General features: G+C 39.4%; 1 pseudogene; it reads left to right on the forward strand.

The window, feature by feature from the left end:
* LOC109554856 (neurabin-2-like) overlaps nucleotides 1-21,533 on the forward strand; it is a 141,758-nt pseudogene that overhangs the window by 77,019 nt on the left and 43,206 nt on the right.

The following is a 21,533-nucleotide window of genomic DNA, read 5'->3' on the forward strand; positions in this document are numbered from 1 at the left end:
AGGTGCATGATTTTTCTAATTTATATAGATATAAAACTAGAGTATATGTGTGGGGATAGATATTAAGAGGGTGGGATAATGATGGAAGGAATATAAAATTGAGTCAGGCCAAGTGTATTGATATATACCCAGTAAAATGAAATTATGAATTCAATGTTTTACCTCAAGGTGTTAGAAATGGCTCTAACAATTCAATTGTTTGGCTGAAAATGGGCCAAAAATTACCTATTTAAATAAAGTTGAAACACCAGAACTTCCTTGGTAAAGGAAGGGATCCAGAAGCTTAGGGAGACCAGAATGTTATAGTGAATTTATCATTTAAGGTTCACTCATCCACCCTAGAGGTCACACCTTTCACCATGACTGTGAGAAATAAATTTGTGAGGGAAATTCTAGCATCACTGAAGTACTCTGTGGTCACTCTACTCTGTAGGTCAGAAGTTACAGTGGAAACTGCTGTCACTGAACTAGAATCTTTAAATATAATGAGGATAATTAGATCCTAGGGTTGCAGGTGCCAAAAGGAATTTAATTACCAAAGACAAGATGGGCTTGGTTGCCATGACTGACTGGAGTCAAAGCAGTGAACAGAATAGTCTAACTTACAGAGACCATTGGCATTGCCTAGTCAATCATTGTGTCCCTAGAAAAGAAATAGATGGGCAATCTACTAAATTCTTATTTGATCTGTATAAGTGCAAGAGTTCTAGTTTGAGTGAACATCTAATTTGAATCACAAAAAGAGAGATTAATTGTCTTTCAATCAATTTCCAGACTTGAGTCAGATGATAGAATCAGAATTCTTTGAATGAAGAGGAGGCATGTTCCTTTAAGGAAAGACCCTTCTATACTGCCAAACGCGTACACTTACACTGTAAATCTTTCTCCCAGCTTTCCTCAAAGGAACCTATGGCCATTTACCAGGAGATTATGCATTGGGCTGCGATGGGCACGCTAAAGCGCAGGCGGCTGTGACGGGCACGCTAAGCGCGGCCGAGAGGAACCACCCCACATCTGAGGTCAGGGGCAGAAGCCAGGAGGACCCCATGCCCGAAGGGCGGCGGCCAAGAGGAGTTACCTCACATCCGAGGTCAGGGCAGCGGCCGAGAGTACCAGACTGCGACGGTGCAGGAACTGCTGAGAGGGTCAGGGGCAGCAGGAGGGAGGAGCTGCGCCATGCCCAAGGCCAGGGGCGGTGGCCGGGAGGACCAACCCCACATCCAAGGAGCCATGGCTGTGCGGGCACAGGAGGGCCTGGAGAAGCTATCCCACGTTGAAGGTCAGGAAGGGCGGTGGAGAGGACATACCCCTCCTCCAAGGTAAGGTGCAATGGCTGCGCTTTGCTGGAGCAGCCCTGAAGAGATACCTCACGCCCAAGGTAAGAGAAACCCAAGTAAGACGTAGGTGTTGCAAGAGGGCATCAGAGGGCAAACACACTGAAACCATACTCACAGAAAACTAGTCAATCTAATCACACTAGGACAACAGCCTTGTCAAACTCAATGAAACTAAGCCATGCCCATAGGACAACCCAAGACGGGTGGGTCATGGTGGAGAGGTCTGACAGAATGTGGTCCACTGGAGAAGGGAATGGCAAACCACTTCAGTATTCTTGCCTTGACAACCCCATGAGCAGTATGAAAAGGCAAAAGGAGAGGATACTGAAAGAGGAACTCCCCAGGTCAGTAGGTGCCCAATATGCTACTGGAGATCAGTGGAGAAATAACTCCAGAAAGAATGAAGGGATGGAGCCAAAGCAAAAACAATACCCAGCTTTGGATGTGACTGGTGATAGAAGCAAGATCCAATGCTGTAAAGAGCAATATTGCATAGGAACCTGGAATGTTAGGTCCATGAATCAAGGCAAATTGGAAGTGGTCAAACAAGAGATGGCAAAAGTGAATGTCGACATTCTAGGAATCAGCTAACTGAAATGGACTGGAATGGGTGAATTTAACTCAGATGACCATTATATCTACTACTGCGGGCAGGAATCCCTCAGAAGAAATGGAGTAGCCATCATGGTCAACAAAAGAGTCCGAAATGCAGTGTTTGGATGCAATCACAAAAATGACAGAATGATCTCTGTTCGTTTCCAAGGCAAACCATTCAATATCACAGTAATCCAAGTCTATGCCCCAACCAGTCATGCTGAAGAAGCTGACGTTGAACGGTTCTATGAAGACCTACAAGACCTTTTAGAACTAACATGCAAAAAAGATGTCCTTTTCATGATAGGGGACTGGAATGCAAAAGTAGGAAGTCAAGAAACACCTGGAGTAACAGGCAAATTTGGCCTTGGAATACGGAATGAAGCAGGGCAAAGACTAATAGAGTTTTGCCAAGAAAATGCACTGGTCATAACAAACACCCTCTTCCAACAACATAAGAGAAGACGCTATACATGGACATCACCAGATGGTCGACACCGAAATCAGATTGATTATATTCTTTGCAGCCAAAGATGGAGAAGCTCTATACAGTCAGCAAAAACAATACCAGGATCTGACTGTGGCTCAGACCATGAACCCCTTATTGCCAAATTCAGACTTAAATTGAAGAAATTAGGGAAAACCACTAGACCATTCAGGTATGACCTAAATCAAATCCCTTATGATTATACAGTGGAAGTGGGAAATAGATTTAAGGGCCTAGATCTGATAGATAGAGTGCCTGATGAACTATGGAATGAGGTTCGTGACATTGTACAGGAGACAGGGATCAAGACCATCCCCATGGAAAAGAAATGCAAAGAAGCAAAATGGCTGTCTGGGGAGGCCTTACAAATAGCTGTGAAAAGAAGAGAAGCAAAAAGCAAAGGAGAAAAGGAAAGATATATGCACCTGAATGCAGAGTTCCAAAGAAGAACAAGAAGAGATAAGAAAGCCTTCTTCAGCGATCAATGCAAAGAAATAGAGGAAAACAACAGAATGGGAAAGACTAGGGATCTCTTCAAGAAAATCAGAGATACCAAAGGAACATTTCATGCAAAGATGGGCTCGATAAAGGACAGAAATGGTATGGACCTAACAGAAGCAGAAGATATTAAGAAGAGATGGCAAGAATACACAGAAGAACTGTACAAAAAAGATCTTCACGACCCAGATAATCACGATGGTGTGATCACTGACCTAGAGCCAGACATCCTGGAATGTGAAGTCAAGTGGGCCTTAGAAAGCATCACTAAGAACAAAGCTAGGGGAGGTGATGGAATTCCAGTTGAGCTATTTCAAATCCTGAAAGATGATGCTGTGAAAGTGCTGCACTCAATATGCCAGCAAATTTGGAAAACTCAGCAGTGGTCACAGGACTCGAAAAGGTCCGTTTTCATTCCAATCCCAAAGAAAGGCAATGCCAAAGAATGCTCAAACTACCACACAATTGCATTCATCTCACATACTAGTAAAGTAATGCTTAAAATTCTCCAATCCAGGCTTCAGCAATATGTGAACCGTGAACTTCCTGATGTTCAAGCTGGTTTTAGAAAAGGCAGAGGAACCAGAGATCAAATAGCCAACATCCGCTGGATCATGGAAAAAGCAAGAGAGTTCCAGAAAAACATCTATTTCTGCTTTATGGACTATGCCAAAGCCTTTGACTGTGTGGATCACAAGAAACTGTGGAAAATTCTGAAAGAGATGGGAATACCAGACCACCTGATCTGCCTCTTGACAAATTTGTATGCAGGTCAGGAAGCAACAGTTAGAACTGGACATGGAACAACAGACTGGCTCCAAATAGGAAAAGGAGTTCTTCAAGGTTGTATATTGTTAACCTACTTATTTAACTTATATGCAGAGTACATCATGAGAAACGCTGGACTGAAAGAAACACAAGCTGGAATCAAGATTGCTGGGAGAAATATCAATAACCTCAGATATGCAGATGACACCACCCTTATGGCAGAAAGTGAAGAGGAACTCAAAAGCCTCTTGATCAAAGTGAAAGTGGAGAGTGAAAAATTTGGCTTAAAGCTCAACATTCAGAAAACGAAGATCATGGCATCTGGTTCCATCACTTCATGGGAAATAGATGGGGAAGCAGTGGAAACAGTGTCAGACTTTATTTTTCTGGGCTCCAAAATCACTACAGATGGTGACTGCAGCCATGAAATTAAAAGACGCTTACTCCTTGGAAGGAAAGTTATGACCAACCTAGATAGCATATTCAAAAGCAGAGACATCACTTTGCCAACAAAGGTTCGTCTAGTCAAGGCTATGGTTTTGCCTGTGGTCATGTATGGATGTGAGAGTTGGACTGTGAAGAAGGCTGAGCGCCAAAGAATTGATGCTTTTGAACTGTGGTGTTGGAGAAGACTCTTGAGAGTCCCTTGGACTGCAAGGAGATCCAACCAGTCCATTCCGAAGGAGATCAGCCCTGGGATTTCTTTGGAAGGAATGATGCTAAAGCTGAAACTCCAATACTTTGGCCACCTGATGCGAAGAGCTGACTCATTTGAAAAGACCCTGATGCTGGGAAAGACTTAAGGTGGGAGGAGAAGAGGATGACAGAGGATGAGATGGTTTGATGGCATCAGTGACTCAGTGGACATGAGTTTAGGTAAACCCGGGGAGTTGGTGATGGACAGGGAGGCCTGGTATGCTGCAGTCCATGGGGTCGCAAAGAGTCAGACACGACTGAACAACTGAACTGAACTGAAATGAGCAGCCATAAGAAATCAACAGTAACACAGTAACAATGAGGGACTTTAACATCCTGGTCTTCCCTTGTGGCTCAGCTAGTAAAGAATCTGCCTGCAATGCGGGTGACCTAGGTTCAATCCCTAGTTTGGGAAGATCCCGTCAAGAAGGGAAAGGCTACCTACTGCAGTAATCTGGCCTGGAGAATTCCATGGACTGTATAGTCTATGGGGTCACAAAGAGTTGGACATGAATACATGACTTTCACTTCATTTAATATCCTGCTTTCACCAATGGACAGATCATCCAGACAGAAAACCAATAAGGAAACACAGACCTTAAATGACACGTTAAATCAGATGACTTAATTGATATTTGTAGAACATTTCATCTGAAAACAGCAGAATATATATTCTACTCAAGTGCACATTCTTCAGGATAGATCACATGCTGGTCCACAAATCAAATCTCGGTAAATTTAAGAAAATGGAAATCATATCAAGCATCTTTTCTGACCGCAACACTATGAGATTAGAAATCAACTAAAAGAAAAAAATTGTAAAACACACACAGACACACACACACACAAACATGTGGAGGCTAAACAATATGTTACTAAACAACCAGTGAATCACTAAAGAAATCAAAGAGGAAATCACAATACCTAGAGACAAATGAAAACAAAAAAATTACAACCCAAAATGTACAGGATGAAGCAATAGCAGTTCAAAGAGGGAAATTTATAGATAAAACCATACCTTAGGAAACAAGAAAAATCTCAAACAAACTAACTTCACACCTAAGGAAACTAAAGAAAGAAGAACAAACAAAACCCAACGTTCATAGAAGGAAAGGAATTATAAAGAGCAGAGAAGAAATAAATGAAATAGAGATGAAGAAACTAATATAAAAGATCAATAAAACTAAAAACTTGTTCTTTGAAAAGAAAATTGATAAACCTTTAGCCACACTCATCAAGAAAAAGGAGAGGGTTCAAATCTACTAAATTAGAAATAGAGAATTCCCTGGCAGTCAAGTGGTTAGGACTCTCACTGCCAGGGGTGTGGGTTCAGTCCCTGGTGGGGGAAATAAGATCGTGCAAGCCATGCACTGAGAATACGTGTACACCCGTGGCGGATTCATGTTGATGTGTGGCAAAACCAATACAGTATTGTAAAGTAATTAGCCTCCAATTAAAATAAATACATTTAATTAAAAAATATAAATAAAATAAGAAATGAAAAAGAAGAAGTTACCATTGAAACCACAGAAATACAAGTCATCATAAGAGATTACTACAAGCAACTATATGCCAATAAAATGGACAACCTAGCAGAAATGGACAAATTCTTAGAAAGGTAGAATCTTCCAAGAATGAACAAGAAGAAATGAAACTATGAAAAGATCAATCACAAGTACTGAAATTGAAAGTGTGATGTAAAAATACCAAACAAAGACTTCACGTGTAATTTCTATCATACCTTTAATAAGAGTTAACATCTATCCTTCTGTAACTGTTCCCAAAAATTGCAGAGGAAGGAACACTCCCAAATACATTCCATGAGACCATCATAACCCTGATATCAAAACCAGACAAAGATACCCCTGAGAAGAACAAACATAGACACAAAAATCCTCAACAAAACACCAGCAAGCAAAATCCAATAATACATTAAATGGATCATGCACCATGAATAAGTGGGATTTACCCCAGTGATGCAAGAATTTTTCAGTATCCACAAATCAATCCTGGGCTTCCCTTGTTGTGCCAGTGGTAAAGAGCCCACGTGCCAATGCAGTAGACTCAAGAGATGAGGGTTCGATCCCTGGGTTGGGAAGATTCCCTGGAGAAGGGAATGGCTACCCACTCCAGTATCCTTGCCTGGAGAACCCCATGGACAGAGGAGCCTGGCAAGCTACAGTCCATAGGGTTGCAAAGTGTCAGACATAACTGAAGCGACTTAATACAAATCAATCAGTGTAATACACCACATTAATAAATTGAAGAATAAAGACTATATGGCCATCTCAATAGATGGAGAAAAAAAATTTCGATAAAATTCAGCACCGATTCATGATTAAAAAAAAAAAAAAACCTCCAGAAAGCAGGCATAGAGGAAACATACCTCAAAATAATAAAGGCCATATACAACAAAGCTACAGCTAGCATCATACTCAATAGTGAAAAGATGAAGGCATTTTTTCTAAGATCAGAAACAAGACAAAGATGTCCACTCTCACCACTTTTATTCAACATAGCTTTGGAAGTCTTAGCCATGGCAATCAGAGAAGAAAAAGAAATAAAGGGAATCCAAATTGGAAAAGAATAAGTAACATTATCACTCTTTGCAGATGGCATGATACTATACATAGAAAATTCTAAAGATGTTACTGGAAAACTACTAGAGCTCATCAATGAATCTAGTAAAGTTACAGGATACAAAATTAATTCACAGAAATCTTTTGCATTTCTATATACTAACAACAAAAGATCAGAAAGAGAAATTAAGGAAACAATCTCATTTACCATCACATCAAAAAGAATAAAATACCTAGGAATAAACCTACCTCAGGAGGGAAGAGACCTGTATTTCAAAACTATAAGATACTGATGAAAGATATCAAAGGTGGCACAAAAAGATGGAGAGATATTCCATGTTCTTGGGTTGAAAGAATCAATATTGGTAAAATGACTATACCATAAAAGGCCATCTGCAGATGTAATGCAATCTCCATTAAATTATCAATGGCATTTTTCACAGAACTAAAAAAATTTAATTTACATGTAAACACAAAAGACCCTGAAAATCCAAAGAAAATCTGAGCTGGAGCAATTAGACTCCCTGATTTCAGGCTATAGTACAAAGTGACAATCTTCAAAATAGTCTGGTACTGACATAAAAACAAAAATACAGATCAGCAAAACATGATAGAAAGCCCTCACATTTATCAATCAATCTATGACAAAGGAGGCAAAAATATACAACGGAGAAAAGACAGTCTCTTCAATGAATTGTGCTAAAGAAACTGGACAGCAGCATATACAAGAATGAAATTAGAACATTCTATAACACCATACACAAAAATTAACTCAAAATGGGTTAAAGACCTAAATGTGAGACCAGCTTCCATAAAACTCTTAGAAGAAAACATAGGCAGAACACTTTTTGACATAAATCACAGCAGTATCTTTTTGGATCCGCATCCTAGAGTAATAAAAATAAAAACAAAAGTAAACAAATGGGACCCAATTAAACTTAAAAGTTTTGGCACAGCAAAGGCAACCATAAACAAAGCCAAAAGTCAACCCAGAGAATGGGAGAAAATATTTGCAAGTGAAGGGAGAGACAAGGGATTAATCTCCAAAATATAAAAACAGCTCATGTGGCTCAATATCAAAAAACAAACAATTCAATCAAGAAATGGGCAGAAGATGTAAACAGACATATTTCCAAAGAAGACATACAGAATATACTGTGGGGGAGTGGGAAGTAAAAATTAATGAGTATAAGATAGGTTACAAGGGTGTACTGTACAATATAGGAAATACAGCCAATATAGTACGATAACTAAATGGAGTGTAATCTTTAAACATTGTACAAAAATTTTAAAAATAAATTTTAAGTTATTGTTCAACATTCTTAGCATTACAATGTAATGTCAGATTTTATATTTATTTAAATAAAATAAATGAGATATATCTAAAAATATTCCAAAAAGACATACAGGTTGTCAAAAAGCACATAAATAGATGTTCAACCTTTCTAATTATTATAGAAATGCAAATCAAAACTACAATGAGTCAGAATAGCCATCATCAAACAGTCTACTGCTTAAGCTGGTTTCAAACTCAACATTCAAAAAACGAAGATCATGGCATCGGGTCCCATCACTCCATGGCAAATAGATGAGGAAATAATGGAAACAGTGACAGACTTTATTTTCTTGGGCTCCAAAGTCACTGCAGATGGTGACTGCAGCCATGAAATTAAAAGATGCTTGCGCCTTGGAAGAAAAGTTATGACCAACCTAGGCAGCATATTAAAAAGGAGAGATGTTACTTTGCTGACAAAGGCCCATCTAGTAAAAGCTATGGTTTTTCCAATAGTCATGTATGGATGTGAGAATTGGACTATAAAGAAAGCTGAGCACCAAAGAATTGAAGCTTTTGAACTGTGGTATTGGAGAAGACTCTTGAGAGTCCCTTGGACTGCAGGGAGATCCAACCAGTCTATCCTAAAGGAAATTAGTCCTGAATACTCATTCGAAGGACTGATGCTGAAGCTGAAGCTAAAATACTTCGGTTATGTTTCAATGCCATTCTCCCAAATCATCCCACCCTCTCCCTCTCCCACAGAGTCCTGTGGTGGATTCATGTTGATATATGGCAAAACCAATACAATATTGTAAAGTTAAAAAATTAAATTAAATTAAAATAGCTGAGTAATACTCCATTGTGTATATGCACCACAGCTTTCTTATCCATTCATCTGCTAATGGGCATCTAGGTTGCTTCCATGTCCTGGCTATTATAAACAGTGCTGCAATGAACATTGGGGCACACGTGTCTCTTTCCCTTCTGGTTTCCTCAGTGTGTATGCCCAGCAGTGGGATTGCTGGATCATAAGGCAGTTCTATTTCCAGTTGTTTAAGGAATCTCCACACTTTTCTCCATAGTGGCTGTACTAGTTTGCATCCCCACCAACAGTGTAAGAGAGTTCCCTTTTCTCCACACCCTCTCCAGCATTTATTGCTTGTAGACTTTTGGATCACAGCCATTCTGACTGGCGTGAAATGGTACCTCATAGTGGTTTTGATTTGCATTTCTCTGATAATGAGTGATGTTGAGCATTTGAATCAGTTCTAATGAGATGGATGAAACTGGAACCTATTATACAGAGTGAAGTAAGCCAGAAAGAAAAACACCAATACAGTATACTAACACATATATATGGAATTTAGAAAGATGGTAACAATAACCCTGTGTACAAGACAGCAAAAGAGACACCGATGTATAGATCAGTCTTATGGACTCTGTGGGAGAGGGAGAGGGTGGGGAGATTTGGAAGAATAGCATTGAAACATGTATAATATCATGAATGAAACGAGTCGCCAGTCCAGGTTCGATGCATGGTACTGGATGCTTGGGGCTGGTGCACTGGGACGACCCAGAGGGAGGGTAGGGGAGGGAGGAGGGAGGAGGGTTCAGGATGGGGAACGCGGGTATACCTGTGGTGGATTCATTTCGATATTTGGCAAAACTAATACAATATTGTAAAGTTTAAAAATAAAATAAAATTTAAAAAAAAAGAAAAATAAATTAAATTAAAATAAAATAAATTAAAAAAAGAAAAAAATAATAAAATAAAATACTTCGGCCACCTGGTGCAAAGAACTGACTCATTGGAAAAGACCCTGATCCTGGGAATACCTGAAGGCAGGAGGAGAAGGGGGAAAAAGGATGAGATGGTTGGATGGCATCACCAACTCAATGGACATGAGTTTGAGCAAGCTGCATGAATTGGTGACGGACAGGGAAGCCTGGCATGCTGCAGTCCATGGGATCACAAAGAGTCAGACACGACTGAGTGACTGAACTGAACTGAAACAGTCTACAAACAATAAATGCTGGAGAGGATGTGGAGAAAAGGGAACCCTCCTACATTGTTGACAGGAATGTAAATTGGTGCAGCCATTGTGGAGAACAGTATCGAAGTTCCTTTAAAACTGAAAATAGAACTATCATATGATCCAGCAATTTTATTCCTGGGCAGATATCCAGAGAAATCCATACTTCAAAAAGATACATGCACCCCAATGCCCACTGCAGCATTATTTACAATTGCCAAGACATTGGAAGCAATCTAAATGTCCATCAACAGAAGAATGGATAAATATGATACAGTTCATATAAACAGTGGAATATTACTCAGCCATAAAAACAAATGAAATAAATGCTATTTGCAGCAGCATGGATGGACCTGAGAGAAATAAGTCAGAGGAAGACAAATATCATATGATATCACTTACATGTGGAATCTTCAAAAATTATATAAATGAACTCATTTATATACTCATTTACAAAATAGAAACAGACCCACAGACTTAGAAAACAAACTTATAGTTACCAAAGGGAAAAGTGAGTGGGAAGAGTAAATTAAGAGTTTGGATTTAACATTATACACTACTGTATATAAAATAGATAATCAACTAAGGATCTACTGTATAGTGTAGGGAATTCTACTCAAAATTCTATAATAATCTATATGGGAAAAGAATTTCTAAGAGAATGGATATATGCATACATATAAGTGAATCACTTTACTGCACACCTGAACCAAACACAACATTGTAAAACAACTATACTCCAATATAAAATAAAAACTAAATTAAAAAAAAAGAAAACCACAACACTCTAAACAAAATGAAATAAAAATTGGATGCTTAAAATTTGTGTTTGGTATGGCGGGCTTTTGAGCTTATGGTCCAAGACTGCTGTGAAGAAGTAAACATAGGGGCCATCTTTAGTTTATTTATGTAACAGTTGTGACAATCCTGTTTCTGTTATAAACTTTATTTCCTGGTTGATATCAATGGCACACCTCTTCAGGAGGATTCTTCCAGCATTCGGTCACATGCACTAGTGTAATGATTCCAGAGAAACAGCAAACCTTTTAAGCTTTGGATTTGATCATTAGTTTTTTTTTCCATTATATCAGATAAGGAACTCTAAGTTTATAAATCTTCCCCAAAAAATAAGTCAAAGGAAGAAAGAAATACCATACCTGCCAGAGGAAGTTGACCTTATTTTTAATAAAACCCAAGGAGAAGATCTGGGCCATTGTAAGCTGACTTCTTGAAATTATTTAGTCAAAGAATTCTTTAGAGTGTAGTTCATTTGTTCCTCTTGTCCAGAAGACTGAGTATGATAAAGGGAAAGTGAAAGTCACTCAGTCGTGTCTGACTCTTTGCAATCCCATGGACTATACAGTCCACAGAATTCTCCAGGCCAGAATACTGTAGTGGGTAGCCTTTCCCTTCTCCAAGGGATCTTCCCAACCCAGGGATCGAACCTAGGTCTCTTGCATTGCAGGCAGATTCTTTACCAGCTGAGCCACTAAGGAGTATAGTAAATTACTGGCTAAGATTTTACAGAGCTCCTAAATTATTATAGAAATGAAATGACTTTCTCTTTCAGATTCCAGATATTCAGGAATTCCAATGGTTCAGTTCAGTTCAGTCACTCAGTCGTGTCTGACTCTTTGTGACCCCATGAATCACAGCACACCAGGTCTCCCTGTCCATCACCAACTCCCAGAGTTCACTCAGACTCACATCCATTAAGTCAGTGATGCCATCCAGCCATCTCATCCTCCGTTGTCCCCTTCTCCTCCTGCCCCCAATCCCTCCCAGCATCAGAGTCTTTTCCAATGAGTCAACTTTCGCGTGAGGTGGCCAAAGTACTGGAATTTCAGCTTTAGCATCATTCCTTCCAAAGATATCCCAGGGCTGATCTCCTTCAGAATGGACTGCTTGGATCTCCTTGCAGTCCAAGGGACTCTCAAGAGTCTTCTCCAACACCACAGTTCAAAAGCATCAATTCTTCGGCACTCAGCTTTCTTCGCAGTCCAACTCTCACATCCATACATGACCACAGGAAAAACCATAGCCTTGACTAGACAGACCTTTGTTGGCAAAGTAATGTCTCTGCTTTTCAATATGCTGTCTAGGTTGGTCATAACTTTTCTTCCTTTTAATTTCATGGCTGCAGTCACCATCTGCAGTGATTTTGGAGCCCAGAAAAATAAAGTCTGACACTGTTTCCACTGTTTCCCCATCTATTTCCCATGAAGTGATGGGACCAGATGCCATGATCTTTGTTTTCTGAATGTTGAGCTTTAAGCCAAGTTTTTCACTCTCCACTTTCACTTTCATCAAGAGGCTTTGAGTTCCTCTTCACTTTCTGCCATAAGGGTGGTGTCATCTGCATATCTGAGGTTATTGCTATTTCTCCCGGCAATCTTGATTCCAGCTTGTGCTTCTTCCACTCCAGCGTTCCTCATGATGTACTCTGCATGTAAGTTAAATAAGCAGGGTGACAATATACAGCCTTGACGTACTCCTTTTCCTATTTGGAACCAGTCTGTTGTTCCATGTCCAGTTCTAACTGTTGCTTCCTGACTTGCATATAGTTTTCTCAAGAGGCAGGTCAGGTGGTCTGGTATTCTCATCTCTTTCAGAATTATCCACAGTTTATTGTGTTCCACATAGTCCAATGGTTAGAATGATATAATTCAATAAGTTCTTGAAACACTAAACATCTGCTTTAGCTGCTAGGAACACTTCTGGCAATACAGGCATCATACCAAACATTACTGATAAATCTCTCTTATGCTATTGACTGAATGTTTTCTCACAAAATTTCTATGTTGAAACTTAATTACCAATGTGATTGTATTTGGAAGTAGGGTCTTTGGGAGGTAGTTATGTCATGAAGGTGAAAACAACATGAATGAAATTAGTGCCCTTATTAAAGAGACTCCATAGAGCTCTCTCACCTCATGCCAGATGAGGACTCAGTAAGAAGAAAGCTGTTTATGAAGCAAGAAGTGGACCATCACCTGACATAGAATCTCCCAGCACCTTGATCTTGGAGTTCCTAGCCTTCTGACCGATGAGAAATAAGTTTCTGTTGTTCATAAGCCACCCAGTCTGCAGAGTATTCTGTTATAGCAGCGCAAATGGATTAGGACATTCTATATAAAGTCCATTTGCCACCAGATCCCAGGTAACTATGTATTCAGTAGATTTCTTTGCCTTACCTTAGGTGTTTTCTGTAAATAATTTTCCTGACAAGTGGCACACCTTTGTATTATTTCTTGAATTATATGATCCTTCTTCCAAATGTGGTAGGATTCCAAGGTTTTCAGTATATTCCTTTTGTTCATGGCATGGAAAATCCATCCAAGCATATAACAAATGAGATACAAAAACACTGCTATAACATGAGTCCCATATTCATATGATATTCTTCATAGCTCCCCTTGGTTTCCAATGTTCTAAATCTTACAGAGTTGTGTATTTCTGAAATTGTGAATAAGAGTTCCTGGATAGAAGTAATGAGGCTTCAATCTGCCCAGTTAAAACCTAAGTAACACTTTCTGAGTCTTGGTGTGTAAATTAATTTCCTTTAGATATGTCATCTTGTTGTCCAACATGAGTTCTACAATAAATTTCAGAAATCTGTTGGAGAAGCTGGGGTGACCCTAATAAATCAGCAACTATGTTTCTAGTGTGATACTTCAGTCACCACAGCTGTGAGAAAGTTCCCTCTATTCCTCCACATTTGTTCCATAGCATGACAGACACCAAATGCATATTTACTTTCAGTATAGATATTCACTTTAAGATTGATGGCTGCTTTACAAGTTTGTATAACAGCTAAGAGTTCTACTTCTTGTGCTGACTTTAGAGGATAAGCCTCTAAAACCTCTTCAGGATTGATTACTGTATATGATGCTTTTCTATTTCTCTGTGAGTCTCTCACTCAAACTTCATCAGTGAACAATAATCAATAAAGATTAGGAAAAGGAATATTAGCTAAATCAAGTAGTTTGAGTATCTTTTCTAACTGTGAGGGAATCATGTTCATCTATTTGGTCAGGATTTTCAACAGAGTAGCTAGTTTCAAAAGGTTACACCTTCCTAGAATAACATTAGGATTAGACAGTAAGACTTGCTCATACCTAGTCCAGTGGCACAGTAACAATGTTGTATCTCTTTTTTAGTTTTTTTTTTAAATTATTTAATTTATTTTAATTGGAAGCCATCCATCAACATAAATTAGCCACTGGTATACATGTGCCCCGCCCCGTCCTGAACCCCCCTCCCAGATCCCTCCTGACCGTGTTATATCTTATGAATTTATAAAATGGCAGTAACAGCATGAGGTGCATATAAGTAAATTAAATATTCCAGAGTCAAAGCCTGAGCCTTTTCAATTAGAATACCAATGGCTGCTAAGGTTTACAAACACCCTGGCATTTCCAGAACAAAAGAATCCAACAACATATAAAAGTAAGCAATTAGCCTATGATCGGAGCTTAACTTTTAAGAAAGTGCAACACTAGTAGCTCCCTTGTTTTCATTACAAAAAAGGAGGAATATTTTGTCAGTTAGAAACTCTAAATACCACTGGGTTACTCTAAGGGTTTAAAAGCCTTCTCTAGCTTGTTTGGACTACAGTAAAGATTCTGGTGATGCATCATGTGATATCTCAATATCTGGTTAATATTTTCAGAAAAGGTAGAGATACATTGTAATACCCAACCAACACCCAACATTGGTGGGTTTTTTTTTCGTGGTAGGTTATTTCACTTATAAATAGGCTGACTTTGGGCTGGAACTACCTTTTGTCTGTTGACTAATATCAAATGTCCCAAATATCTGACTTCAGTTGGACGGTACTGAAAGGTTGTTGCTGAACCACAAAAAGACGCCAGGATTCTTGGCCTCTGGAGGAGAAGAATTCAATCTGGGGCCAGAGACGAGGCTTGATCGCTCAGAGCTTTGTGTAACAAAGTTTTATTAAAGTTTAAAGAAGATAGACAAAGCTTCTGACATAGGCATCAGAAGGGGGCAGAAAGAGTACCCCCTTGCTAGTGTTAGCCATGCAGTTATATACTCTCTAATTATTTATTCAGTTCAGTCACTCAGTCGTATCCGACTCTTTGCGACCCCATGAATCGCAGCACTCCAGGTCTCCCTGTCCATCACCAACTCCTGGAGTTCACCCAAACTCATTTGCATCCAGTCAGTGATGCCATCCAGCCATCTAATCCTCTGTCTTCCCCTTCTCCTCCTGCCCCCAATCCCTCCCAGCATCAGAGTCTTTTCCAATGAGTCAACTCTCGCATGAGGTGGCCAAAGAACGGGAGTTTCAGCTTTAGCATCAGTCCTTCCAAAGAAATCCCAGGGCTGATCTCCTTCAGAATGGACTGCTTGGATCTCCTTGCAGTTCAGGGGACTCTCAAGAGTCTTCTCCAACACCACAGTTCAAAAGCATCAATTCTTTGGTGCTCAGCTTTCTTCACAGTCCAATTCTCACATCCATACATGACCACTGGAAAAACCATAACCTTGACTAGACGGACCTTTGTTGGCAAAGTAATGTCTCTGCTTTTGAATATGCTATCTAGGTTGGTCATAACTCTTCCATGGAGTAAGCGTCTTTTAATTTCATGGCTGCAATCACCATCTGCAGTGATTTTGGAGCCCCAAAAAATAAAGTCTGATACTGTTTCTACTGTTTCCCCATCTATTTCCCATGAAGTGGGGGGCCAGATGCTATGATCTCAGTATTCTGAATGTTGAGCTTTAAGCCAACTTTTTCACTCTCCTCTTTCACTTTCATCAAGAGGCTTTATAGTTCCTCTTCATTTTCTGCCATAAGGGTGGTGTTATCTGCATATCTGAGGTTACTGATATTTCTCCCGGCAATCTTGATTCCAGCTTGTGCTTCTTCCAGCCCAGCCTTTCTCATGACGTATTCTGCATATAAATTAAATAAGCAGGGTGATAGTGAATCAAAAGAATGTCTGGAGGTTGTAAAGACCTCACTAGACCTACTCCCATTATTTATACCTTAAGATAACAGGATTAGCCAGAAGGCTTTTTCCAGAGACTGTCCTCAAGCAGGATACATTATTGTTATATAATCCTAAGGAATGTAGAGAGACAAAAAAGTTTGTCCTTTCTTCCTCCTTGAGAATTCCAGATCCCTGTCTCCTTGGGGACCCCTGGACTTCTTATCAATCTGCCTAGGAATTGACTCTCTCAGTACTACAATTTATCTAGGAAGGTTTTATGTTCTTCAGCAGCTAAAAATATTAAGAAAGCCAATCTATATTCTTTATATGTATGTGAAGTCTTGTGTGTGTGTGTGTGTTAGTCTCTCAGTCATGTCCATATTTTTCCTATCCCATGGACTAGGGCCCACTAGTCTCCTCTGTCCATGGAATTCTTCAGACAAGAATACTGGAATGGGTTGCCATCTCCTTCTCCAGAAAGTCTTAACAATTATCAATAAATCATTCTCATATTAAACTAGCATGGGCCACCGTGGTGAATATTCAAGTTCATTTATAAATGTCTAGAGAATATAATAAGCAAATCTGAGACATTCGTTGCCACAAATATTAAAAGCTTCAATAGGTAAACACAAAGAACCATGATTCTTCAACTAAAGATGAGAAGAGAAAGCTGAATATAAGTCTATTACAGAAAAATGTTTAGCTGATGCAGTACGAATGTTAAGATAGTAGCATGGATGTATATAAGAGATAACAAAGAAATGACTAACTTCTTGTACAAATTTATAAATTGAAATTTTCATGTCAAATTTTTCTTTTTCTTTATAGGTACATGGCAAATGTCCCCATTTTTTAATTATGTCCTATCTTTCTAGTTATCTAATTGCAGTTTCTATTTCTTCTATTTGAGCTAGAGAGAAAGGCTATTGTAACCATGGCCATGGTTTTCATTTGTTGTAAGCTTTAACATTAATATTAATCCCTTTTATTATTATTGTATCATTTGTTCCTAGGATTTTTAAATCCTAATTCCTAAAGATGAATCTATTTCCTATAATTCTGAGTGCTTTTCCAGCATTAGACGAAACTGTCTCTCTCTCTCCTATCCTTTGTTTCAGAAGGACATATTTACCAAACTCTCCATCCAGAGTAAAGAATATGGTAGCCCTTAGTTTACAGACCATGTTCCCTCCCATCTGATTAACAGGCACAACAGGAGACAAGAGAAAGGCCTGTTCCTCTAACAGATGACTTATTTGCACAGGAAACAGAGGAGAAAAAGAGGCAAAACTTGTGTGGAGACACTCACAACTTGCATATTTGTATGGGTATTAGAAAATACAGAATATGTGCCTCCAGTATCCATAAGAACAGTTAGGGAAAGATTAAGGTAGGGAAAAGAAACAGACATAAGTTTTTCCCATTCTCAGCTCCAAAGTCTCCCCCAGTATGGCAATCTTGCTCATTAGTTTGCACTACTTGCCAGTTATTTCCTGTGTGATTTCCTGGGGTTAATATCTTTGAGGCAATTGTAAAGCTTCAGAGCTGGTTTCTACTCCTTACATATTCTTCAGTCTCTTCAGGCATTCATTTTTCTGATGCCTTGTCTTCTTATAACCTTACTGACCTTACATTAGGGGACTCCCTCTCATGAATGAATGACTTGAGATAAGAGTCTCTTCCTTTTATGAATAATTAAAACTGAAAAGCTAACACTGAGGTCTTAATTTTTTTTCGTCTTCATCTTTCTCTATATTTTCCCAAAACTGAATGCTGCCAATATCTTAGAAACTGCCCTTGCCATCCATCTACTTTTTCTCTGACTTGTGCTTGATTGCTAGGCAAAAAGCCTGCCACAAAAGTAGAGAGGACCAAGGGCTTTTTCTAACCTTCCCCTGAATCCATCCTTGTAAATTTAGATAATGACTAATAAATTACTCCTTGGAAGGAAAGTTATGACCAACTTAGATAGCATATTCAAAAGCAGAGACATTACTTTGCCAACAAAGTTCTGTCTAGTCAAGGCTATCATTTTTCCTATTGTCATGTATGGATGTGAGAGTTGGACTGTGAAGAAGGCTGAGCACCAAAGAATTGATGCTTTTGAACTGTGGTGTTGGAGAAGACTCTTGAGAGTCCCTTGGACTGCAAGGAGATCCAAGCAGTCCATTCTGAAGAGATCAGCCCTGGGATTTCTTTGGAAGGAATGATGCTAAAGCTGAAACTCCAGTACTTTGGCCACCTCATGCGAAAGTTGACTCATTGGAAAAGACTCTGATGCTGGGAGGGATTGGGGGCAGGAGGAGAAGGGGATGACTGAGGATGAGATGGTTGGATGGCATCACTGACTCGATGGACGTGAGTCTCAGTGAACTCCGGGAGTTGGTGATGGACAGAGAGGCCTGGAGTGCTGCAATTCATGGGGTCGCAAAGAGTCGGACACGACTGAGCAACTGAACTGAACTGAATAAATTACTGGTGAAAATCAGTGAAGATTTATCCAGTTTATTGAGTGCAGCACTATAGTTCCTTCCAGTTCACCCTCTGCAGAAAAGCTTCAAGGATTGCCAACATTAATCCCTTATACTAAGTTTTGAAGGCATGAAGATTAAGTAGCCCAAGTTGTTCAAGGACGCAAACAACATTTCCTGAAGCATGGTAGTCCTTGATAACAGGAGTTATTATTTGGTCCTTGTTATGAGTTATATTATGCCCTCCAAAAAGATATGTTGAAATCCTAACCCCAAGTAACCTGTGAATGTAACCTTATTTGGAACTGGGGTCTTTGCAAATGTCAACAAGCAAAAGGCAAGATCTAATTCAATGTAACTGGTGTCCTTTTAAGAAGATGAAAACAGTGTGTGATGACAGAGACACACAGAGAGAATGCCATTTGAGGACAGGAGCAGAAATTAAAATGATGCAGCTGCAATCCACGAGTACCAAGGATTGACAGTCACCAGCAGAAGCTAGGAAGAGACAAAGAAGGATTCTCTTTAGTCTCAGAGAAAGTATGACCCTGCCAACACCTTTATTCCAGATTTCTAGCCTCCAGAACTGTGAAAGAATAAATTTCTATTGCTTTAGGCCACCCAATTTGTGGTACTTTGTTATGGTATTCCTAGGAAACTTAACAGAAGCCCATTATGCTCATTACTTTAGTTGAGCAAGTCAGCCAATATCAATAGTTTATGCAGCAGCCTGTGTACATCCCATGCATAGGGCTGTGGATTGAAAACACTCCATGGAGCACCTCAGAAAAAAATTACAGATCTTCCTGGACCACTGGAAAAGAGCTCTTAAGATAGTAATATCATCTGGTAAAAGGACATATGGACTCATCATTTCTAGTCTTCCTAGTAGTCCTGGATAACTTATAAGAAGCATTTGAGTCTTTGGAGCTCCAAAAGAGTAGGATTTATTTTCTTCATGTTGAGGTTAGAAAATTGAGAGTAATTAGCATTCAATTAAAATTAATTTTTAAATTTTATTTTAAAAAATAGAGAGGTTTGGAAGGCATTCTAGAGTCCATTCTCATTTTGTCATTTTAGTAGCCTTGAGGCAGGAGGTACATGGGCCCCAAGCTGAACCATTAAAATTTGTCCCTGTGGACAGATACTCCAAGATGAAGAGGAAGAGAAGCTAAGCCCTGCCCAGATAAAAGACCACATATTTCTCATTGTCCAGGTCAAGGAGACCTCCCTGACTACACATTTGCAGAATGGCTCCTTGAAGGTCATAAAGGGAATGATGTCAATCTACATATAGGCCTCTTTACTAGAATCCTTCTTGGCTAAGAGATGTACATGCACATGTGGGAGGACCCTGAGATAAACCAAATATTGACTCAGAACCAGGCAAAGCAAGATGATTGACCAAAGGAAACCTGGAGGAAATGCCCCATATAAGTTATTCAAACTACTATGGGGGCATGACTGTCCCTCTGAACCCACCTGTGTGTCTATCCACACATATCCTTTCCCTCCTAACAAACACTTTGCTTATTTTACTACTTTTCATCTCCATATGGAAATTCATTTCTATACAGCTGATAGGCCAGGGCCTTGTCACTGGCTACTGGTCCATGGTGGTCTAATGGTTAGTTCAGCATTCTTACTGCTGGGACCTAACTTCAGTCTCTGGCCAGGAACCAAAATCTTGCTCCAAGCAACTTAAGGCCAAGGCCACCTGAGTCAACCTAACTGCTTTTTAAAATTTTTTATTGCAAGTTACTAGGGCAACCATTTACCAATCCAACATCTTCATTCTAAAGCACAGTCTCTTATTCAAATTCTTAATGACTCCTTGTTTTTTTCTTTAATCATTTTTGCTTCCCTAACTATGTTTATATGTTTGGTTTTCTGAGAATCTCAGAGGTGAAATTGATACTTAGGCAGCCTATATCAGGATATTGAATAGGGCTGGCAATTCTTCCCCTTCCAAAAAGGAGTCATCTCAGGGTCTCAGAGCCACTAGAAACCACCCATCCAAGAGGCCATTACCTACCTTCTCTCAAGTCTTGGACTGAAGTAACGAAAGGTAAAAGGAGAGGGCACCAGTAGGGAAGAACTGTGAACTAGGAGAAAGAATTTTCCATTTATTAATCTCTTCCTCCACTATATTAATTGTTTATGGCTACCCAACTCATTCTTGTCTTTACTTCTTGAGAAATATTCATCTCAGAGATATCAATAATCCATTTGGTTGGGTCGGATTTTTCTAAAAATTCCTATGAAAGTGAAAGCATTAGTCGCACAGACATGTCCGACTCTTTGTGACCCCATGGATTGTAATCCACTAGGCTTCACTTTCCACAGGATTCTCCAGGTAAGAATACTGGGGTGGGTTGCCATTCCCTTCTTCAGGGGATCTTCCCAATCCAGGGATCAAACCCAGGTCTCCTGCATTGCAGGATAATTCTTTATCATCTGAGCCACCAGGGAAGCCCCAAAATCCCTTTAAGTACACTAATTTGTCTACATCAAAAGAGTCTTCCTCAGACCATTGAAATATAGAGTTTCAATAAGTATCCCCATCCCAGACATTACAGAGTGAAATCAATCCTTTAAGAGAAAGACTTGCCAGCAACATTTTGAGCTTCCCATATTTTTCTACCTTTGAAGCAAATAGACTCTTAGAACATGTATTTTCTAGTTTGCTCAGCAGTAACTCAAATTTTGCCGGGGGGTTTGGCATTTCCCCCAGGAACCCAAACTCACAGAACCAAAATAATTAAAGGGAGAATGTTAGTAGAGTCTTATGTAATCAAAAATGGCCACAAATCCTCTGACAAATTCATCCA

This window comes from Bos indicus, chromosome X, assembly GCF_029378745.1.
Source record: "Bos indicus isolate NIAB-ARS_2022 breed Sahiwal x Tharparkar chromosome X, NIAB-ARS_B.indTharparkar_mat_pri_1.0, whole genome shotgun sequence".
NCBI classification, from domain to species: domain Eukaryota; kingdom Metazoa; phylum Chordata; class Mammalia; order Artiodactyla; family Bovidae; genus Bos; species Bos indicus.